This window comes from Hyla sarda, chromosome 9 (genome assembly GCF_029499605.1).
Source record: "Hyla sarda isolate aHylSar1 chromosome 9, aHylSar1.hap1, whole genome shotgun sequence".
Classification (NCBI taxonomy): domain Eukaryota; kingdom Metazoa; phylum Chordata; class Amphibia; order Anura; family Hylidae; genus Hyla; species Hyla sarda.
In genome coordinates this window covers 155,770,972-155,795,895 of record NC_079197.1, presented here as the reverse complement: position 1 = coordinate 155,795,895, position 24,924 = coordinate 155,770,972, and the positions used below count along the sequence as shown (strand labels likewise).

The 24,924-nt window shown below is 43.7% G+C and overlaps 1 protein-coding gene across 8 annotated transcripts in view; it reads right to left on the bottom strand.

Annotated features, from left to right (window-relative positions):
• The window catches only part of LOC130290510 (5-hydroxytryptamine receptor 2A-like), a 575,216-nt gene that overhangs the window by 354,993 nt on the left and 195,299 nt on the right, over window positions 1-24,924 (bottom strand). For all 8 annotated transcript variants that reach the window (XM_056538243.1, XM_056538242.1, XM_056538249.1 and 5 more), the window contains one exon: window positions 23,480-23,622. The gene's annotated coding sequence lies outside the window, so the exon portion shown is untranslated. The remainder of the gene's footprint in view (window positions 1-23,479; window positions 23,623-24,924) is intronic.

The window sequence follows — 24,924 nt, the reverse complement described above, 5'->3', positions numbered from 1 at the left end:
GGTTGGGTTTCTATTGTGATGTCTGGTATTTTTGATGGAAACTGTAATGGGGAATGGGGACAGCCTACTGAGCCTCCAATGTAGGTGTGAACCCAGGCTTAGTCACCTAAGGACTGCTATAAATTGTACACCAGTATTTTGGACCAAAAACATGTCTCTTACCTCTTTTAGCTACACAACATTTTCTAGACACTTTTCTTAAGGAGAAAAAAGTATGAAATTAAGTTGTTCTCCAGAAGAAGCTAACTACATACAGTGACCCCCCCGACCTACGATGGCCCTGACATACGATAATTTCAACATACGATGGCCTCTCAGAGGCCATCGCATGTTGAAGGCAGCATCAACATACGATGCTTTTGCATGTCGGGGCCATCGCATAAACGGCTTTGCAGCGCAGACTGCTTCAGCTACCACCGGATAGCTGTTTAAGGTGTCCCGTGTGGTCCGGTGACGATCCCTTACACGTCCCTGGCGCTCTGGACCGTCCTCTTCGGGATCCCCTGCATCGCCGAAGCTCTCCGTCGTCGTCATCACATTGCCGTGCATGCCATCCTGTCATCCAATAGGAGCGGCGTGCATAGTGACGTGATGACGGCAACGTGAGAGCGACAATCCTGGGCAGCAGAGACGTTCCGGAGCGGCGGGTACACCCCGGGGACGCGGCGACAGCGATGGAGGATGACATCCAGGGCAGCGGTACGGTCCGGAGCTGCGGGGACAGGTGAATTATAAACTTCCTATCCTTCACATTGCACGGATCCCTCAACATACGATGGTTTCAACAAACAATTGTTCATTTGGAACGGATTACCATCGTATGTTGAGGAACCACTGTACTTTTCCCTATAGAGCATCACAAAGTCTCCTCGAAAAAAATCAGTTTCTCATCCCCTTTGCATTAGATGCTTTTTAAAAGTGTTGACTATGGCATCAAAAATGTCTAAACAATTAATAAATGTTACATAAAACATATGCGTCTTTCAATAGTACAATTATTGTCAGAATTCTGTCTTATTATGATCAGCAAATTTCTACACACGAGTGCCGATCAAAACAGAAAATGGAGAACTGTAGGAACTAAAATGCAGTTTAGAAGAAAAATTGACTGGTCCGTATTTTGCTATAAGGTTTACAATGTGTGAACCAAGCCCAAATGTGGCTTCACATTGCATTTTTCCCCCCTGTTTTACTGTTTCTGTTACACCATTTTGGAGCAATATCTTCCAATCAGCCAATGACCAGTGATTGCTCCTTTGTCAGCTCATCGCTAGTACAATTATCTACCTCTTTAGCCAATAATTGTTGCCGGTACACATGCTGCATTAAATCACTTGTTTGCCTGTAAGCTTTAATAAAAGCAAAGTACTTCTGAAGAGACACATGAGTGCTGGGGTTTCATCAGGAAATATCGACAGTCATTAATTTTAAACCTAGAAGAGAAAAATAAATACATAATACCAAGAGTTAATCTGCTTTCTATGTGAACCTAGAAACAAAAAACAAAGCAAGAAAATCTAAGGCTTTTTGTTCCAGGATTGCACTCAATCTGTCGTCTCTGATATGGCATGGATAAAGGGACACGATGTGTAGAACTTCATTTACAGAACCTTATTGTCATGTTGGGCAGGAATGAGTGCAGCCCTAAGTTCCTGCCTTATGGAGCCCCCATGTCCTTAATGGGGAAGCCCCAACCATGGTGACAGACCCTATGCTACCAAAGGTGCCGGGCGTCAAAATAAAAACAATAAAACAAAACACAGTTCAGAAGTCGGGGTGCTGGTTAGGACACAAATGGTTAAAAGAAAACTGTCAGCCCGTTAACCCACACTAAACCCACTTACTTAAATATGTCCGGTAGATCCGGAGATATGTCGCCCAGAAGATCCTCTGCTAAATTCAGTGAATCGTGTGCAGGGGGCGGGGCATCCCCACCTGAATTAACATATCCATTTTCTGTGACTCCACTTCACTAGGATGTGCGGGCGATTCACTGAATTTAGCAGAGGAACTTCTAGGGGACAAATCTCAGGACCTACTGGACATATATGAGTAAGTGACCCCTTGATGGACTCCTGTTCACCCACACTATAACCCTAGTGTATTGAGTTTAGTGTGGGTGACAGTTTTCCTTTAACAAAAGCACAAACCAAGAGCATAGTACAGCAAACAGACAAATAGTGCACCAAAGCAATGTCAGACAGGCCGGGTCCAAACCTTGATAGTGTCAAGGTACAGAGTAATAGGCAGAAGGGATAATCAAAGGCAAGCAAGGGTCAGATGGACAGCAAGGTACAGAAAGGCAAGCCAAAGAATGGTCAGAAAACAGGGAGGAGGTCAAAGAAATGGAGGCGGTAACAGGCTGAAAACTGGTGTATGAGCTGCAATAACAAGCAGGGCTGGGACACACTGCAGGGATTCAAATATCCCCCCCCCCCCCCCACCACCACTGCTGATTGGACTGGCGCTTGTCGGCACTTCTAACTCCTAAGTGACCAGAGAGCACCATATTGCCAGGTGCAATCATAACACTTATATACTGCAAATAAAAACATTCCCAAACACACTGATGATTTTATAGAAGTTGTTCTTTTCACAGCATGAAATAATGGATATTTGTGCTGCTTTTGACATCCAATATGTCCACATTGCATGCGCTGTGTAAGTGATAGCAATACACACAGCATGTACAATGAGGACAACGTGGAGTCATATTTTGCATCCATCATCCCAGTTAACCTTATTTCAACATGTTGTAGAACATAAGTGAATTTCAAACAGAATTAAATGTCAATATTTACATGAAAACAAACATTTCTATCTACATGAACAAAAATGAATTCTGTAAATACTAGCATGGGCCGCCAAAGAAATTTGGGACAAGCGGCAGGTTGCCCTCTTTCTCTACTCCAGAGTTGAAGTGTTTCCCTGTTTTAGAGAGTCCATTGTTGCCTCCCCAAATACAGGATACTCTTCAGTTCTCATCCAAACAGTTCATAGGTTCTTGCTCACATATTGAGACACCCATGGTCAATAACTCATCTTCACAACAACTCATGCTTTGCTGTTTTCTTGCTATTGTACTTTGTTGCATTTGGTGCTTAATATATAATATAGTCTCTTCTTAATGGTCAACACATGAGGGAGAACAAGAACTAACGGTGATGCCAAACCAAAGGGTGCCCTCTACATCTAAAGAGGATCACGTGCCCTTAAAGGGGTACTCTGTTGCCCCAGCATTCAGAACCATTTTGTACCGAGCGCTTGGAGCCAGGGGTGGGGGTCGTGACATCACGTCCCCTTATGTTGTCACGCCACGCCCCCTCAATGCAAGTCTATGAGATGGGGCGTGGCGGCTGCATTGAGGGGGCGTGGTGTGACAACATAAGGGGACATAATGTCACGACCCCCCACCCCCCACTCCAAGCGTTCGGTACAAAATGCTGGGGCAACTGAGTACCCCTTTAAGGGCACGCGACCCTCTTTAGATGTAGAGGGCACCCTTTGGTTTGGCGTCACCACCCTGCCCAACAAAGGCTGGGTGCTGCACAGAGATCGCAGGGGTCTCAGTGGCGGGATAGGGGAGAAGATGTCTAGGGGCGGAGTACCCCTTTAAGGCCAGCCTCGGTAATGCGTAAATTATATCTAGGCTAGTGGGTGCCACAAATGATATTAATTTGCAGCTGGAGGCTACCCACTGAATTTTTTTAAGACATTTTTTTTTCCTGAAAATCACATAACTAGCTGAAATAATAATTCTGATTATACCATATTAGGAGACTGATATTTAAACAATTTGGCTAATTTGCTAGTATTTAGGCAAGTAATTTTGAGCAAGGACACAGAATAAAAGACAGAATGCGAGAAACAATCTTATAATGGGCCATGAAAATAAGTTGTTTACAAGTTACTGAGACAGCAAACAATTATGATCTGAATTTGGCTCATTGAACTGATTGCTTTCCAATGAAAAAAAATTAAAGAAGCTAAAAACCTAAATTCATACAATCAAATAAATATGTTGTCTAAAAACTTTATCTACATTCCGTCATCAAGGTACACTTTAACATTGTGGCTGCTGCATACTGGTGAAACCACGCCAATTTGCAGTTGTCAGTAACAGCATGACATAGCTGAGATTATCGGCAAATTTGTGCAGCTGTTGGCCATTGAATTCAGTTGTGGTAACAAATTGGTAATTGGAGTCTTATAGGCCATGAAATGCTACACTGGGAAAGAATAGGCAAAGTAGCTCTCCTTCAGAATGAAGAGCGCATGCTTTCTGCTGCCACTTTCTGGTGTTAGAAGCAACTGTCTGCAGATGACTAACTCTTTCTTCTGGAGAACATTCTGAATTGGCTAATAATCCCCAGGTAGGGTTAAAGGCTCTTAAAGGAGTCAGGTGTTGACTTGCAGAGAGGCTACCTTCAATAGGTGGCACTTGGGAGCAAACTGAATTCTCTCTAGAGGAAATCTACTTTACATAAAAATAAATTGTAAGAGACAATGGTAAGCTGGCAACCGACAAAAAGTCAGGCATAAAGTAATCTACACCAAGGTTGTTCAACCAGGAAATACCAGGTCACAAAAAGCTAGCCACAGTGTTATGGTAATCTCACAACATAGCCATTTAGCCCCAAGACAAGCGCGGATCCTTCCTAAGCATGTCCATTACTGCCTGCCAGTTACGTACTATAATCACCTTATGATGGATAACCCCTTTAAGACTATAGTAACGACAATCCAGGTAGTCCTTGCCTGGTTTAGGGATCACCATAATGAAGGAGTGAAGCATGGTTAAGAGCATAGAGGCATCCACCATAAAGTTATTGAACCATGAATTTAGGTGATTGATCAATTCAGGAGCAAACGTTCCATAATACAAATATGTTAGGCCAGCTGGACCCGGGGATATACCTCCTGGGAGGTCTTTAATAATCATAGCCACCAGTTTCACTAAAATCACGGCATTGAGAGATGAAAATGGCTCCTGTGATAGCTTAAAAAGTTGACAAGAATGAAAGAAAGAGAGTCCCCGATCAGTAGGAAGAGAGCTAGGTAAAGAATACAATTTGGAGTAGTAATCATGAATACATTAAAGATAGCAGTCGGATTATAAAGAGCCCAGCTACTGCTATCCTGTGTACAGTAACAATTGTGCTCTGACTGATCCCTTAGCTGTTTGCCCAAGAGAGTATGGGGTTTAATAGCAATGTTTAAAGTAACGGAGGAGCCTATTAATCTTTTTAGAGAGAGGATACACCTAATCTGACTCCAAACCTCTACCAAATGCTGGTACGGGTACAGGTGGAAGGGGCTTAAGACACGGACACCTCCAGTTCCAGAGAGTTGCCCAATGCGCTGACCCTGATGACTGCCTTATGAACCTGTCAAAGTACCCAGATGAAGGAGACAGAGCCTGCATTGTCAAATAAATGGTTAACCTGGGAAATAAATTCCTCATGAGTCTGAGGATTCTTAAATTGGTCTCATTCAGTCACCAGTAGCATGCACAGGTATAGGTATGCATAAAAGAAAATTGAGCCATATCCGGGACATGGTAAGACCAAGCTCACAACCCCTACCTTTTTACGCATATGAGTCGCTAAAAAAGCTAATGGGAAGTGACGGAGTGCAAAATTGAAGGAGCCAGAGCTATCGAAATGAGTCTCTTGTAGGTGTACAATATCTGTGTTCACAGCTCGTAATTCAGAGAGAGCAAGCCGTCACTTCATGTTATGGTTTTAACCCTTGATATTGAGAGTAGCACACTTGATTATGGTGTATCACAGAAGGTAGAAAAACCTGCCAAGGAGATGTCTAGGCCAGGGGAGAACCCACTCAGCGAGCAAAGCGAAAGAAGGGACAGCAAACCATAACAATGGGAACTGCTGAATATAGTCAAGATCTGACAGGAGGGAAAGCAATGGACATAGATAAAACAAGAGTGGAAAAAACAAATTATCACGTTACAATCAAGTGCTAAAGAAGCACAGGGAGTTCTTCAAAGGAGACCTACAAAGCTGAACGGCCATCCTGTCGTGCTATAAGTGAGAAAGGACAGACCCATATGTACAGGATGTGAGTGTCTTTCAAAAGGGTCAGCAAAGGGCGCAGGTGTCTCTTCCTCAGGGTAACATAGGAGATATTGGAGAACAACCGTATGGGAGCTCCATCAAATGCAAAGTCCAGCAGTTTATGGGCTTTGGACATGATAAGTTCTTTCAGAGAGTAGTCATGCATGCAACAGTTTATTTTGGCTTCAAGCCCTGTCCAGCTTAATGTGGTGCTAGGCAGGTTTACCCAGAATAAGATTAAAGACAGCATCTGACTTGATATATCTTTGTCCTCAGTGGCCTCAGGGACCCCCCTGAACCCTGATGTTATTCCTACACCCTCAGTTATTGAAGTGTTCCAAGTGATGGTTCATGTCCTTGAGGGCAGAGAAATGGGAAGGGACAAAGGTGTCAAGTTGAGAAACATACATGAGTCTTATCATAGTAACATAGTTTGTAAGGTTGAAAAAAGAGTCAATCGAGTTCAAATTGGCTGATGCCAATTGCCCCATGACAGAGGAAAAATTCCTTCCCAACCTTATGACATTGTCTAAGAAATCCACTCTGTAGCCTTCAGATATAAGCAGTTTAAAATACTCTTTAGTAGGGAATTGTTGGATAGAGATGTCAGTGCTGAAGATTCAGTCGGTGCTGGACCCCGAAGTGTTGGTCTTCCATGCCCCATGCCGACTCTGGTGATGGGGCCAGGAAGCTCCAACTGAGATTCATTAGGGGGCATCTGACATAAAGGACTGAGAAGTAGACTGGGAGGCAGACAGTGAAGAGGCAATTGAAGACTGTCTGGAAGGTGGAGTCCCCATTCTGGCAAGTTTGTGCAGGCTTCTGAAGGCTCCAATGCAAGATCTGGCAATGGAGTACACTGGTGTCCTTGGACAAAGGCAGGGGCTTCTAGAGAGACGAAGAAGCTCTAAGAAGATGTAGGAGAAACAGGAGAGAGCTGAGCAAGAGCACCATCCTTGGACAGTTTGGGGCCTTCACCTAAGTCAAGGCAAGAGTCCAGCAGGAGGGAAGGGCGAAGAAGGGAGCTATGAAGTGACCTTTAGCAGAGAAGGATCTGATATCCCTGAAGGAGGCATAACAACGTAGATAGGTGTCCAATGTGGATGGGTTTTGGGTTTAGCATTTTTATTTATTTTATTTTTTTTACAGTTGGTGTTCTCCCCTAAAGCTCCAGTAGAAGATGCCAGGTCAACAAATATAACTTAGGGACAGTAGGCATCCCAGGAGATCAATTACTTGGTGAAGTTAGGGTTACTATCCAAGAATAGAAGTATCAGGTAAACATTCAAGTGAAGCAGAGAATTATTGTTACGCCTAGCGCTCCGGGTCCCCGCTCCTCCCCGGAGCGCTCACGGCGTCTTTCTCCCTGCAGCGCCCCGGTCAGTCCCGCTGACCGGGAGCGCTGCACTGTCTTGGCCGTTGGGGATGCGATTCGCACAGCGGGACGCGCCCGCTCGCGAATCGCATCCCAGGTCACTTACCCGTCCCGGTCCCCTGCTGTCATGTGCTGGCGCGCGCGGCTCCGCTCTCTAGGGCGCGCGCGCGCCAGCTCTCTGAGACTTAAAGGGCCAGTGCACCAATGATTGGTGCCTGGCCCAATTAGCTTAATTAGCTTCCACCTGGTCCCTGACTATATCTAACCTCCTCCCATGCACTCCCTTGCCGGATCTTGTTGCCTTGTGCCAGTGAAAGCGTTTAGTGTGTCCAAAGCCTGTGTACCTGAAATTCTGCTACCCATCTTGACTACGAACCTTGCCGCCTGCCCCCGACCTTCTGCTACGTCTGACCTTGCCTCTGCCTAGTCCTTCTGTCCCACGCCTTCTCAGCAGTCAGCGAGGTAGAGCCGTTGCTAGTGGATACGACCTGGTTGCTACTGCCGCAGCAAGACCATCCCGCTTTGCGGCGGGCTCTGGTGAAAACCAGTAGCCTCTTAGAACCGGTCCACTAGCACGGTCCACGCCAATCCCTCGCTGACACAGAGGATCCACTACCTGGAAGCCGAATCGTGACAGTAGATCCGGCCATGGATCCCGCTGAGGTGCCGCTGCCAAGTCTCGCTGATCTTCCCACGGTGGTCGCTCAGCAATCGCAGCAGATTGCCCAACAAGGACAGCAGCTGTCGCAGTTGACCGCCATGTTACAGCAACTTCTGCCTCTGCTACAGCAGCAACCATCTCCTCCGCCAGCTCCTGCACCTCCTCCGCAGCGAGTGGCCGCTCCTAACCTACGCTTGTCCCTGCCGGACAAATTTGATGGGGACTCTAGACTCTGCCGTGGATTTTTGTCTCAGTGTTCCCTGCATATGGAGATGTTGTCGGACTTGTTTCCTACAGAACGGTCTAAGGTGGCGTTCGTAGTGAGCCTTCTTTCAGGAAAGGCCTTGTCTTGGGCCACACCGCTCTGGGACCGCAATGATCCTGCCACAGCCACAGTCCAGTCTTTCTTCGCTGAAGTCCGAAGTGTCTTCGAGGAACCTGCCCGAGCCTCTTCTGCCGAGACTGCCCTGCTGAACCTGGTCCAGGGTAATTCTTCCGTTGGCGAGTACGCCATACAATTCCGTACTCTTGCTTCTGAACTATCCTGGAATAACGAGGCTCTCTGCGCGACCTTTAAAAAAGGCCTATCCAGTCGCATCAAGGATGTGCTGGCCGCACGAGAGATTCCTGCCAACCTCCAAGAACTCATCCATTTGGCTACCCGCATTGACATGCGTTTTTCTGAGCGACACCAAGAGCACCGCCAGGAAAAAGACTTAGATCTCTGGGCACCTCTCCCACAGCATCCTTTGCAGTCTTCGCCTGGGCCTCCCGCCGAGGAGGCCATGCAAGTGGATCGGTCTCGCCTGACCCAGGAAGAGAGGAATCGCCGTAGAGAAGAAAATCTCTGTCTGTACTGTGCCAGTACCGAGCATTTCTTGGTGGATTGCCCTATCCGTCCTCCACGCCTGGGAAACGCACGCACGCACCCAGCTCACGTGGGTGTTGCATCTTTTGGTTCTAAGTCTTCTTCTCCACGTCTCACGGTGCCCGTGCGGATTTCTTCTTCAGCCAACTCCACCCTCTCAGCCGTGGCCTGCTTGGACTCTGGTGCCTCTGGAAATTTTATTTTGGAGTCGTTTGTTAATAAATTCAGCATCCCGGTGACCCGTCTCGTCAAGCCGCTCTACATTTCCGCGGTCAACGGAGCCAGATTAGACTGCACCGTGCGTTACCGCACAGAACCCCTCCTGATGTCTATTGGACCCCACCTCGAGAGAATTGAGCTCTTCGTTCTCCCCGGCTGTACCTCTGAGGTCCTCCTCGGTCTGCCATGGCTCCGGCTTCATTCCCCCACCCTTGATTGGACCACCGGGGAGATCAAGAACTGGGACTCTGCCTGCCACAGGAAGTGCCTCTCCCCCCCTCCCAGTCCCGTCAGGCAAGCCTCTGTGCCTCCCCATGGCCCCCGTCCTGGTGTCACACTGCCCCGTGCCAGGCCTCGCCCTCTGCCCTCCCTCCCCATTCCCACTCCTGCTGTACTGCCTGCCGTTGAGGAAACCCTCCATTCTTTCCCGGTGTCCTCATCCCAGGGGAGGCAGTTACCGGACAAAGAGAAGGGGAGACCTAAGGGGGGGGGTACTGTTACGCCTAGCGCTCCGGGTCCCCGCTCCTCCCCGGAGCGCTCACGGCGTCTTTCTCCCTGCAGCGCCCCGGTCAGTCCCGCTGACCGGGAGCGCTGCACTGTCTTGGCCGTTGGGGATGCGATTCGCACAGCGGGACGCGCCCGCTCGCGAATCGCATCCCAGGTCACTTACCCGTCCCGGTCCCCTGCTGTCATGTGCTGGCGCGCGCGGCTCCGCTCTCTAGGGCGCGCGCGCGCCAGCTCTCTGAGACTTAAAGGGCCAGTGCACCAATGATTGGTGCCTGGCCCAATTAGCTTAATTAGCTTCCACCTGGTCCCTGACTATATCTAACCTCCTCCCATGCACTCCCTTGCCGGATCTTGTTGCCTTGTGCCAGTGAAAGCGTTTAGTGTGTCCAAAGCCTGTGTACCTGAAATTCTGCTACCCATCTTGACTACGAACCTTGCCGCCTGCCCCCGACCTTCTGCTACGTCTGACCTTGCCTCTGCCTAGTCCTTCTGTCCCACGCCTTCTCAGCAGTCAGCGAGGTAGAGCCGTTGCTAGTGGATACGACCTGGTTGCTACTGCCGCAGCAAGACCATCCCGCTTTGCGGCGGGCTCTGGTGAAAACCAGTAGCCTCTTAGAACCGGTCCACTAGCACGGTCCACGCCAATCCCTCGCTGACACAGAGGATCCACTACCTGGAAGCCGAATCGTGACAATTATGGTGCTAATTGTAGGATTCTTGGGCTTTGTCCGTCATGAAAGTCTAGCAAAGTTATAAAAAGAAAAAAAATCTGATAGAGGAGCATTGACTCGGGTTCAAAATGTCCTCTGTGATTTTGGTCTATGGGTATTTGGTCCATGCAACATTATTTGTGTGCAGGATCATTAAATTTCCCTGTATTTGTACCACAATGGTGGCTGAGGCCCTGGTTGCATTTTCCTACACTGGAATATTAAGTTGTGTTCACACAATCAGTTGTTTTGCTGCTTAAAGCTTATACTTTATGACACATTGTGATGAATATTGTTTCATGTAAGTTTCCAACTGTTCCATTGATTTTATGCCCTGATCTCAATAGCTGAATACAATTAAATTTCTGCAGACTCTTGCCGTGATATTTATATGTGACATTGATATCGTTTTATAAAGCCCACACTCTGGTTAGATGAAGACAAAAGATATGAAAGCATAAAAAAAAAAAGGATAAAAGTCTTTGAGATTTCTTTCACTACCATATATATAAATATTTCATTTTAAAGAGAACAGTCATAAAAGGAAATGACAGACAACTTTACGTTAACTGTCAAATATTTTCTCATGAATTTGTTTTACAAATAATTCTATTAAAACTCTTTATTAAACAAATAGTTCTATTTGTTTAAAATAGAATTTTAATGTTTCACTACTGCACAAACCCATTTCAGAACTTTCCATAACTAATGTTGGCACTTTGGAGTGTGATCAGAACTCATCATAACTTCAGTTTAGGCCATTGGAAGTCATGCTAGAAAGTAGGGATGAGTAAACCTCCCAAAATTAATTTTGGGTGGATTTGCTTGATTTGACAGTGGATTCGGATTCATAAGCAGGGACTCCTGTCAAAAGACATTTTATACCCCACTGTTCAGTCTCTTTCGCTGGGCTAGGCCCATGAGTGAATGTTATAGAGAGTGTAAGAGGTAATGCACACAGCATTTTCACTTACTTCCTTGGGTGCTATAGACATTCCCTGACCAGCCTAGTTAATATACTCAGTAATTGGTGATTCATATAGGATTGACACCCTAAAAACCTAACTTATCCTGGGGGAGGAACACAATTAAACCAAGAAATCGACAAGGAAGGCTTTTATTAAAGGGGTCCTCCACTGCTTTAACCTTCTTGGGGTAGTTAGATAGTACTGTGGCTATATGTTATTACCCCTTTCTTTCCTGCTGGTAACGCTACTGTAGTCGGGTTATTTTTACCTTATTTTCAAACCCAGAAGCTGGTTACTTCATTAGTTTGCTGGCTTTTTTCGACCACTGTTTTTTTTCCGTCGCCACCATCTTTCCATCGCTACGTCACCCTGCAGGGTGTTGTGTTGGAGGCTGGCCTGCCCCACGCTCCGTACGTGCCCGCCTCCCGCGCTGATGAATATTCCACCGTCATAATCGCGGACCTCCTTCCTTTCAGCTTCTTATAAGCTGTTTGCTGATTGGGCTGCTCGCGACGAATCGGCTCCGTTGCTGGGCGCATGCGCAGTTCGTTCTCGATCGGGAGGGTCATCTGGGCATGTGCCATTGTGTTTTCAGCTTCGGGACTGGCGCGCTGGGGTATTGTTATCACTAACCTTGCCAGAGGGGAGTCCCTGTGTGCTGGACAGCTCCCGAAGGTTTGCTAGGCGCTCTCTGGCAGATGACCCTCCCGACCAAGGACAAACTGCGCATGCGCCCAACAACGGAGCCAATTCGCCGCGATCAGCCCAATCAGCAATCAGCTTATAAGAAGCTGAAAGGAAGGAGGTCCGCGATTATGACGGTGGAATATTCATCAGCACGGGAGGCGAGCACGTACGGAGCGTCGGGCACGCCGGCCTCCAACACAACACCCTGCAGGGTGATGTAGCGATGGAAAGATGGCGGCGGCTGAAAGAAAAAAACAGTGGTCGAAAAAAGCCAGCAAACTAATGAAGTAACCAGCTTCCGGGTTTGAAAATAAGGTAAAAAATAACCCAACTACAGTAGCGTTACCAGCAGGAAACAAAGAGGTAATAACGTATAGCCACAGTACTACCTAACTGCCCCAAGAAGGTTAAAGCAGTGGAGAAACCCTTTAACATCAATATTAAAATAGGTATCTAGCTAAATTAGGTGCCCAGTGTAGATTAACATTATTGAAGACCTGTAATGATGAATTATAGATTATATATATATATATATATATATATATATATATTAGTAATATCTCCTGAATAGGGATGGTAGTGGGGCATAAACATATATCCTGTACCACATATATCAAATTGATGGTATAAATAGCTGTTAGACAAGAGGCAATATCAGTCATTGGCTTGAAGATTATTGCCAACTAAATGTGTCTGAATGGAAACATTATTTGCTTAATTAGCTCTTGGAGGAGCCAATAACACTTAGTTTTCTTCCCTGCATGGTGGATGTTTACTCAACAGGCTCAATAAAGAACACAAAGGGTACAACTGTTTAGTATCTCATTACTATAGCTGTGTTTGTCAAAAATGATGACTTAGATAAGAATGTGATTATGTCAACTAGTAACCAATACATAAATTCCGATAATTCCAAAGGGTTCACTTACTTTTCTGGCAACTGTGTGTTGCATGTGATGAGCTTGAATTAGACTGTCTCTCATTTATTTGTTACATAACAGCCATTATACTGATTGAAGGGAAAATAATTTGATTTCATTTATTTGTGTTTGTTTTTTGCAATCACTGGAACAAATATTTATTTTCACATATTTATTTATTTATTTATTTATATATTTATTTTTTATTTTTTTTCCAGTTCAGGGCATCTCTCGTGCTTACTGTCTTGTTGACCTTTACACAGCAAAACACAAACCAAACTACTGATATTCTATGTGACAATTGCATTGTGAACTTTTCATTTTACTATTGGTCAACAGCGTCTGCATTTAATACTTGTAGATCTTCTTTATAAAGGAGACAATATGAGCCAGCGTGTGTCTTGGTGGCAGATTGGGGATCTCTGGCAGCAGGCTTGACCTTTTCATTGTATCTTGTGTGATAGATCTTCCTGAGTAGTACACATGGTCACATGCAGGTCTGGCTCACTATTAGAAATGACTTGGTTTTGGGAATAAACAAATTGTTTTTGCAAATATTATGGCTGCTTTATTTTAGGCAAGATTCACGTGTATAAGAATAATCTTCCTGGAGACAATACTTGTGGCCTATATTATAGGATATTTCATTCTTATGTGCTACAAAAGCTTCATGCAGAAAAAGTCATTGAATAAACAATAAAAATAAAGACAACAATAATCTATGAGAAAAATCGGAATTAGAAGCTGCAATATTTTTATCTGAAAACATGTTAAGCGCTTTAAAGAGGTTTTCTCATCTAGTAATTTCAGTTTCCCGTCCCCTCTGGCTTGTTTGCGGAGGTGCTCGGGAAGTTGAATGCAGTTGAAGTGGGAGAGTTAAAGGGGTACTCCCCTGCCCCAGCATCTGGAACATTTTGTTCAGAACACTGGGTGCGGGCTGCGGGGGTCATGACGTCACAACCCCCACAGCCCGCACCCATCGTTCGGAACAAAATGTTCTGGAGGCTGGAGCAGTGGAGTACCACTTTAAGCAAGTTGTGTTACTCCCATTGGAGTTGTACAGTTGGCATTGCCCTATGAGCTACATTGTTTATGTAACTACAGAAGTGGCACATACAACTGCGCTGTTTGCGCAACTCCCATAAAAGTCAACAGGGATGAAGCAAAGTGTCTAACTTACCCGCTTCAGTGACACAAACAGATAAATCCAACATAAAAGAATCTCTTAAAAGCTGTATCCTTAATTGGCAGCAAAATAAAACATCCCAGGGCAAGTAAAAATGGCTGACGCATTTCTGTCTCACTTGGCCTTAGTCATTAAAGTCAATCGTTAAACGCAAATTACGTGGGTTCAGGAAACCAAACTAACAAGATAAGAATACCCCTCTACCTCCATGGAAGTTCCTTTTAAATGGGGCTACACAGTCTGCACTAATATGCCACTGTAGAGTTTGTGGGGCCACACTCTTCCACAGCTTACCCCACCTATACACCACTCCTAGGGTGCACAGGTCACATTAAAGGGAGACTTCTGTGGGTTCTAATGTCTGCTACACCATTACCTTTCATCAAACTCTCACAACCACAAATGTGCAACATTCCTTTTGCATGATCTTCATGCTGGAACTAAAAGAATGCCCCTATGCCCAAGGGAGTCACAGTCCTAGTCCCAGTCTACACACCAAAAGTCACTGTCTCTCTTTTAAGAGCTGCACAGAACGTCACTTATATTGCAACGTATAGCTAAACATTATAATAGTAATTTGTTAAAGTAAATAATGCTGTCATACATTAATGGAGTACTTCATTGAATTGCTTTAGTTCTCCATTATGCCCGGGCAGCAAAAATAAAAATAACAAACTTTAACTCACCTTCTGCTGCTCTTCCATCTTCTGGGTCCCGGTCTTCTTCCACATTCTGAGGTCTGACACATCAGACTGCTGAGCTTATCGCTGGCCTCAGCAGTGTCCATCCTCAGTTGCTGATATGCTGGGTGGCAGTGGGGTGTATTGGGCCTGAGCACCAGGAAGAAGGCCCAGGCACCAGGAAGTTACATGACACTGCCGACCGAGGTGGGACATTGCTGTGACCAATGATAAGCTCAGCACCGTCTGACGTGTTGGGCCCCAGAATGCAGAAGAAGACCAGGCCCAGAAGACCAATATCTGTGCATGTGTTATGTATCTGATTAGTGGCAAATGCCTTTTTCTCCACTTATATCAGCCAACTGCTAAACTGCTCTGTTAGAGATGGATCATCTCACTGAGAGATCTAGTTTCATGCTGTCCTTAGAAGTCTATAGACAGAGCAAGAGGACATAGATGCCGAGTAAAACTGAAGCAGAGATAAACACACAGAAAAAGCTGCATAAGCCTGAAGTAAATGTTATATCTCACCCAACTGCTTGAGTCACAGCTTACAGTTCTCAGTACTGCTCTATAATGTCATTCTGCACTGCTGCTTCTTGGGGTGTGCTATAGAGATATAGGGGAGAAGAATCTTTACTTATGTGCATGTGCAGTATATGGGAGACATATTAGCAAATATTTTCCACCCACTAGCTTAGGGACAACTGAAAACTAGAGGTGAGGACAGAGAAAGTCGGGTTAGCAGTAGAGTAAAACATAGAGTTAAATGCACAGAAGAAGCTTCAGAAGCTTGTAGTAAGTTTACTACCTCACCTCACTGCTTGATTTACAGCTTACATTGTTCAGTACTGCTGTATTATGTCATTATGCGCTGCTGCTTCTTAGGGTGTGCTATAGAGATATAAGGAAGCAGGATTCTTACTTATGTGCAAGTGCAGTATATGGAAGACATCTTAGCAAATAGTCTCCTTCCACTAGCTTAGGGACAACTGAAAACTAGAGCTGGAACCTGAAAAGGAGAAAACTGGTGATAAATGCCACATGTAAGTTATACAGTATATAATGTCCAAAGCAGCGCTACTCCTCTTGTATGTACACAAAGCTTAGCTTGAAAGGTTCTGGTATGTTACTATGTTACAATGTATGCTTTTACTCAACAATAATTATAATTTAAGCCATTTATATTGATTTATATAGATTATTTGGCAAATTCTCACAAAAACTGTTTGGCCCAGCGATATTTTCGTACTATTGAATGTTAGCACTGTTTTTTTTATGTAAGAACTAAACATTGCCTTAGGATGTATAGTAAAGTCTACACGCCAAGAGGTTGGAAGACAAACACGGCGTTCAAAAATGATTTCCTGCAGTCATTTCCAAGAAAGATTGTATTTTCTGTCAGTCTGCTTTGTTTACAGCTTGCATTTCTTCCATGTGAGCTATCTTCTCCATATGTTTGCTGCCTTTGACAGATGAATGTGTAAGAACTCATGCAGTAAAATACTTCATACAATACAACCATTTTTGCCTTGCGTCCTGTTTGGGCTATGAGGCTTTCATAGTAGATACGCGGGGGGTCCTCCTGCCTGCAAACCTCTTACTATGGAACCAACTGAGAATCGCGGCTGGGGTACACCAAGTGCATGTTGATGCTGCTGATAAAAGGACTTGGTTCTGACTTTGCAGACCCCATGCTGGGTTTCTTCCCATACTTGAAAAAAATATCTGAATTTGTCTCTTGGTAAAAAAAAATATATAAATACAAAAGTAGTGCCGAATGCACGTTTAGATGTGTAACAACTGGTTTTAGGCATACTTTATTATTGTTACTTGTAAAACACTTTTTTCAGTTTTTTATTGCATTATTTTATAATTTATTTACTTATTTATTTATTTATTTATTTATTTTTTTTTGGGGGGGGGGCATAAAATGCTATATTAAATTTATATTTAATTGTTTGGGAAGGAACACAATAGAAATATTCTGGTGCCCAAAAGTTATGCAGATCAGTGAATTACTTCTATGTAAAAATATAAATTCTTCCAGTACTTATCAGCTGCTGTATGCTCCACAGGAACATATGTAGTTCTTTCCAGTCTGACCACAATACTCTCTGCTGAGTTAGGAACTGTTCAGACTAGGAGCAAATCTCTTCTGCCCTGGACAGTTCCTGACATGGACAGAGGTGGCAGCAGAGAGCACTGTAGTCAGACTGAAAAAAGAACTGCATATTTTCCTGTGGAGCATACAGCAGCTGATAAGTACAAGAAGGATTAAGATTTTTTAACCCCTTAAGGACTCAGCCCATTTTGGCCTTAAGGACTCAGACAATTTAATTTTTACGTTTTCATTTTTTCCTCCTCGCCTTCTAAAAATCATAACTCTTTTGTATTTTCATCCACAGACTAGTATGTGGGCTTGTTTTTTGCGCGACCAGTTGTCCTTTGTAATGACATAACTCATTATATCATAAAATGTATGGCGCAACCAAAAAACACTATTTTTGTGGGGAAATTAAAACGAAAAACGCAATTTTGCAAATTTTGGAAGGTTTCGTTTTCACGCCGTACAATTTATGGTAAAAATGACATGTGTTCTTTATTCTGAGGGTCAATACAATTAAAATGATACCCATTATTATATACTTTTATATTATTGTTGCGCTTAAAAAAAATCACAAACTTTTTAACCAAATTAGTACGTTTATAATCCCTTTATTTTGATGACCTCTAACTTTTTTATTTTTCCGTATAAGCGGTGGTATGGGGGCTCATTTTTTGCACCATGATCTGTACTTTTTTTTAGATACCACATTTGCATATAAAAAACTTTTAATACATTTTTTATAATTTTTTTTTTAATAAAATGTATTAAAAAAGTAGGAATTTTGGACTTTTTTTTTTTTCGTTCACGCCGTTCACCGTACGGGATCACTAACATTTTCTTTTAATAGTTCAGACATTTACGCACGCGGAGATACCAAATATGTCTATAACAAATGTTTTTTACGCTTTTTGGGGGTAAAATAGGAAAAAACGGACGTTTAACTTTTTTATTGGGGGAGGGGATTTTTCACTTTTTTTTTACTTTTACATTTTTTTAATTTTTTTTTACACTTGAATAGTCCCCATAGGGGACTATTCATAGCAATACCATGATTGCTAATACTGATCTGTTCTATGTATAGGACATAGAACAGATCAGTGTTATCGGCGATCTTCTGCTCTGGTCTGCTCGATCACAGACCAAAGCAGGAGACGCCGGGAGCCGGACGGAGGAAGGAGAGGGGACCTCCGTGTGGCGTTATGAATGATCGGATCCCCGCAGCAGCGCTGCGGGTGATCCGATCATTCATTCAAATCGCGCACTGCCGCAGATGCCGGGATCTGTATTGATCCCGGCACCTGAGGGATTAATGGCGGACGCCCGCGAGATCGCGGGCGTCGGCCATTGCCGGCGGGTCCCTGGCTGCGATCAGCAGCTGGGATCAGCCGCGCATGACACGGGCATTGCTCCGATGCCCGCGGTTATGCACAGGACGTAAATGTACGTCCTGGTGCGTTAAGTACCACCTCACCAGGACGTACATTTACGTCCTGCGTCGTTAAGGGGTTAATATAAGTAATTTACAAATCTGTTTAACTTTCTGGCACCATTTGATTTGAAAACCTTTTTTTCTCCACCAGAGTACACCTTTAATATATGTAACATTTAAAAAGTCTCAAAGCTTTGCACAATGCTACTCTACTCAATAGAGAGAGAGGACTGAAGAAAAGAACCCTTTAGTGCTGGCGCTGCGGATCCCTCAAATGAAGAGGATGGACAAGGAGGTAAAATATATAAGGTTCAGAGTGGAACCACTTTTATTAAATAAATAAAATAAAAAAACAAGCGATGACGCGTTTCGGGAAGCACCCTCCCTTCCTCAGATCAGGGTCAGGATCAGGGCACCTCCTGAAATCATCGCCTGTTTTTTTATTTTATTTATTTAATAAAAGTGGTTCCACTGTGAACCTTAAATATTATACCTCCTTGTCCATCCTCTTCATTTGAGGGAGCCGCAGCGCCAGCACTAAAGGGTTCTTTTCTTCAGTCCTCTCTCTCCTTTGCATTCAGGCCAGGAGCATTGTTGCAACCCTAAGAGGCAAGCAGCGGCTACATCTCTAGAAGTACCCCATTGTCACTGGGGCGACAGGCTTGTTTATTTCATATCGAAGGTGAGTGGCCACCCATATGGTCTCTGGGCCAACCCCCTGACCTATTGCTCTCTATACTTAGGGTAATGCACTAGGCGCCGGTATCGGTCTCTCTTTTTTCTCCAAACGGACTCTACTTAATAGGTGGGGTAAAAAAGAAAACAAACAACAAAAACGTGCATTGAAATATAGAAGTAATTTAGAAATCTGTATAAACTTCTGGCACCATTTGTTTTTAACCAGAGTACTCCTTTAAATGTGTCTGGAGGTCTTGAAGGAGCTATAAATAAACTCATCTGCGGTCGTGGGAGAGTAAGAATGAAAAATAGTCATCTAACTCAGTAAAGGGGGTGGGAATTGCCCCACTTTAAATTATATTTTCTGGCGGCAATAGCTCAAGATATTAAAAAAGGTAGGATTCATGTAGTGATAGCTTATATAATAGATACATTTTACCCCTTAAGGACTCATCCCATTTGGACCTTAAGGACTAAGACAATTTTATTTTTACGTTTTCGTTTTTTCATCCTCCCCTTCAAAAAATCATAACTATTTTATATTTTTATCCACAGACTAGTATGAGGGCTTGTTTTTTGCGTGACCAGTTGTCCGTTGTAATGCCATCACTCAATTTACCATAAAATGTATGGTGCAACCAAAAAAATACTATTTGTGTGGGGAAATTTAAAAAAACGCAATTTTGCAAATTTTGGAAGGTTTTGTTTTCACGCCGTACAATTTATGGTAAAAATTACATGTGTTTTTTTATTCTCAGGGTCAATATGATTAAAATGATACCCATGATTATACACTTTTCTATTACTGTTGCGCTTAAAAAAAATCGCAAACTTTTTAACCAAATTATTACGTTTAAAATCCCCCTATTTTGAAGACCTATAACTTTTTCATTTTTCCCTATAAGCGGTGTTATGAGGACTCATTTTTTGCGCCGTGATCTGTACTTTTTATTAATACCATATTTGCTTATACAAAACTTTTATTACATTTTTTATTAATTTTTTGGGGAATAAAATGTTATAAAAAAAGAAGCTATTTTGGACTTATTTTTTTTTTTACGTTCACCGTACGGGATCATTTACATTTTATTTTAATAGTTCGGATATTTACGCACGCGGCGATACCAAATATGTATATAAAATAATTTTTTTTACACTTTTTGGGGGTAAAATAGGGAAAATGGGACAATTTACGTTTTTATTGGGGGAGGGGATTTTTCAAATTTTTTAACTTTATTTTTTTACTTTTATTTTTACACTCTTATAGTTCCCATAGGGGACTATTTATAGCAACCATTTGATTGCTAATGCTGTTCAGTGCTATGTATAGGACACAGCACTGATCAGCATTATCGGTCATCTTCTGCTCTGGTCTGCGGGAAGGCAGCTCAGAGCAGAAGACTCCCGGAAGGCAGCGGAGCCAGGTGAGGGGACCTCCGTCTGCCGTGCAGGATGATCGGATCGCCGCGGCAGCGCTGCGGGCGATCCGATCATCCTGTTAAGTGACCGCGATGCTGCAGATGCCGTGATCTGTATTGATCACGGCATCTGAGGGGTTAATGGCGGACATCTGCAGGATCCGATCATCCTGCACTGCGATCCACAGCCGGGACCTGCTGCGCATGATGCCGGCATCGCTCCGATGCCCGCGGTTATGCTCAGGACATAAATGTACGTCCTGGTGCGTTAAGTACCACATCACCAGGACGTACATTTACGTCCTGCGTCGTTAAGGGGTTAAAGGGAGTTTTATGGAGATTGTAGAAATTTCGGAAGCGGGTGCACTAAACACGGATTTGAAACACTTTACATATTTTTATTTATTTTACAAAGTTTTGTATGAAATAAAAGGGATTTGTAAAATAAACACAAGTTTGGAGTGGTCCTCACTGTCAGGGAATAGTAAATTACCTGATTTTAATAAAGGGATTGATAGTTCGTTGTGGAAACAACATGGGATAAGGTATATGGCACAAATTTTCTTAGATGGGGAATTAATCGCCTTTCAAACACTTAGAGAAACATATGGGCTAAATTCAGAAAAAATTATTTTCAGTTAGTTGACGCTAACAGTTGCACTTTGAGGAAATTCGGGAGAAATTAAATATCAGTTCACACAAGCTTATAAATTTTTTAACCTCACCCATTGGTATTGTTAAAGGGTAACTCTCATTAAAACTAATTTTTGCTATTGAACTTCTTATGGTAAATAAAAAATATTTCTAATATACTTTGTTTTAAAAAAATGAAGTTTTCTATGTTTTATTTGTGCTTAAAAATGCTCCCCGCATCTCATACACAGACTTTGGACCGAAGCCCAAACACAGGAAGTGCAGCCTGGAGTGCTGAGGGGGGCGGGTGGGGGGTTGGGGTGTCCAACCAACAGCATATGACAGTTAAGTGTAAGGAGGAGCTATTATTGGATGAGGCTGGACACCCCCCCCCCCCCCTCAGCACTTCAGGCTGAACTTCCTGTGTTTGGACTTCGGTCCAAAGTCTGTGTATGAGATGGGGGGGGGGGGATGTGCTCTTGAGCTTTTTTAAGCACATATAAAATTATACTATTCTCCACTTATGCCCCAAGTGTAGCAACCCTGAAGCTAATTTCCTTCATCTTATTTGGGCTTGTCCCAAAATAGAACAGTTTTGGAGAAGTATTTTTGAACATAAAGAAAAGACACTGGGGATACAGCTTATAAAAACAATTAGTGCTGTGGTTTTAGGTGATAATGGGGATACAAGTATTTTGAAAATATTATTACCTAAACTTTATATTCTAGCCAAATATTTAATAGTTTGTAAATGGTTTGATGAGGATGGATGGATAGAGTGAAAAAAAAAATATGAAAAAATGAGAATTGGGAAATTAAAAAAGAAATCTCTGGACATAGTTATTATTGATTCTCCTTTTTGCTTTTTTTTTCTCCTAAACACTGGAAGGGAAGGAGGGGGGTGGGGGGCGTGAATATTAAATCGTGATTTCATTTGTAATACTGATACAAAAACAATAAAGATTAAGTACCGTATTTTTCGCCATATAAGACGCACTTTTTCTTCCTCAAAACGGGGGGGAAAAGTTGGTGCGTTTTATACGGCAAATACACATTAAAACCCTGTCATATCGCGGCGGTCCCTGCGGCCATCAACGGCCAGGACCCGCGGCTAATACAGGACATCACCGATCGCGGTGATGCCCTGTATTAACCCTTTAGACGCGGCGATCAAAGCTGACTGCCGCGTCTGAAGCGAAAGTGAAAGTATCCCAGCTGCTCAGTCGGGCTGTTTGGGACCGTGGCGTCCCGAACAGTTTACGGGACATCGGGAGGGACCTTACCTGCCTCCTCGGTGTCTGCTCCGTGCCGGGATCCCCTGCATGGCTGGCTCTCTCCTTCGTCATCATCACGTCGTCGCGCACGCCGTCCCGTCATCCAATAGGAGCGGTGTACGTAGCGACATGATGGCAGCGACAAAGAGTGAGGATCCCGGGCAGCAGAGACGTTCCGGAGCGACGGGGACACCCCGGGGACGCGGCGACAGCGATGGAGGGCGAAATCCAGGGCAGCGGTGACGAGCCCGGAGCGGCGGGGACACGTGAGTATTACCTTCTATACCAGTGGTCTTCAACCTGCGGACCTCCAGATGTTGCAAAACTACAACTCCCGGCATGCCCGGACAGCCAACGGCTGTCCGGGCATGCTGGGAGTTGTAGTTTTGCAACATCTGGAGGTCCGCAGGTTGAAGATCACTGTCCTATACTTTACATTGTATTTGATTCAGAATCTTTTTTTTCTAGATTTCCCTCCATTAAAATTGGGTGCGTCTTATATTCCGGAGCGTCTTCAACGGCAAAAAATACGGTAAATAAAAAAAAAAGGCTAAACATTTTGCACAATGCTACTCTACTCAATAGGTGGGGTAAAAAAGAGAATTAGAAGTAATTTACAAATCTGTTTAACCTTCTGGTACCATTTGTTTTGAATGGGAATATTCCTTTAAATGTGTCTAACAATCCACAGCACTTCACACATTCACCCTTTTTAGCCCAAAAACTAAACATAGCAAGCAAAAAAGTAGCAAAAAAGGCGCAAATTTTTGATAATTGCATCTAAAAGGTGAAGAAGAGACAAAAAAGGTATATTATGCTTGATACATTTCCCTCGTTACTTGACGTCCCTTCCCTCTCCCCTTACTCCTTTATTTTTCTCCTGATTTTGATAACACTTATTCTTGTTGAGACCTCTATTGGCACATATAGGTTTTTGGTATTGTAACCTTTAGTGCTGGACTGGTTACCATCCAACCTTGCATAATATGAATTCTTTCTTCCAATAAAATAATTAGTTTGACCATAAAATGAAGCAAAATGAAAAACATTGATCTCAATACAAGGTGTTGCTTACTTACGGTTGACAGAGTCTTCGAGAAAGAAATGACTGCCGTACATCACTTGCAGAAGTCACTAGTCACTAATTCAAGATTTATTGGAGGGTATTTATATAGGATGTTAGGACAGGATCCTTATAGGAAAATCTTACTGCCACATTCACCTGCAAGAAAAAAAGAACAGATCCCATAAAAAGAAGTGTTTTGGGAGTTTATGCTAGATGCTGGTGGATTAGAAGCTTTTCTTATATCTTTCTTCCTATATTCATGGTCGGCCTTATCTATGTGCTTTTTCTAAAGTCAATGTTTCACTCTTGGAGTCTTACAGGGGTACTCCGCCGGCGTCAAGAGCTCGTAACGTCATAGTCCCCTCATAATGTCACACCTTGCCCCCTCAATGCAAGTCTATGGTAGGGGGCGGGGCAGCTGTCACGCCCCCTCCTATAGACTTGCATTGAGGGGCGGGACATGACATCATGAGGGGTTGGGGCTATGACATCACGAGCTCCCGGCGCCGGCTCCAGCGTTCGGAATAGTTTGTTCCAAACGCTCAGCAGCGGAGTACCCCTTTCAGACGTGACTGAGGATGTATGCCTCTCCAGGAGGAAACCATTCTTAGACAGCTGTTTCAGGGTTATTGCTCCTTAATGGAGTACTATGGTGAAAAATAACTTATTCCCTGTACACAGGATAGGGGACAAGCAGCTGATCGCAGGGGGTCCGACCGCTAGGGCTCCCCACGATCACTGGGACTGAACCCCGATGCTCTCAGTGAGGAGCATGTGTCATCTATCAGTAGAATATTCAGTTATAGATCACCAAGGGGAATCCAAAAATACCCTATTTATATATATATATATATATATATATATATATATATATATATATATATATAAAACCTATTATCTTTATAAATTTTCCCACAAAAAACAAAAGTTTAAAATTCCAGTGTTAATCACTCCAATCAATAGGCCATGTGTATCACAAGGAGCTGAACTGGCCTCCCTAGGCTATATGTGACTGTAGTATCTGCATATACCTGCAGTGTACCATGCGGGCAGGAGTAAACACTGTTTAAAAATCAGATCTTAGCCCCCCTCGACATGTTTCGCTACTAGATGTAGCTTTGTCCAGAGGACACAGGGCACAGTGTGTGCATGTATGTTACTTATCAGGTTGGCTTCACATCTGCTTTGGAGGCTCAGTTGTAGGTTCCTTTGAAATAGTTGGACAAAAAAACGCAGAATGTAGTACATTTTTGTCTGGTTAAAATCCAGTAAAAATATAGGATGCCATCTAGAAACCCAATGGACCCCATTGAACTCAATGGGGACCAAGGAGATCCATTGGTGTCCCTCATGCAGCTAACCAGCTGAATGGACACCTGCAAAAGAGACGCCCAATGGAGCCATTGACACAAATGTGAACCTAGCCTTTGCTAGGTATAATGGTGCGCAACATGAATA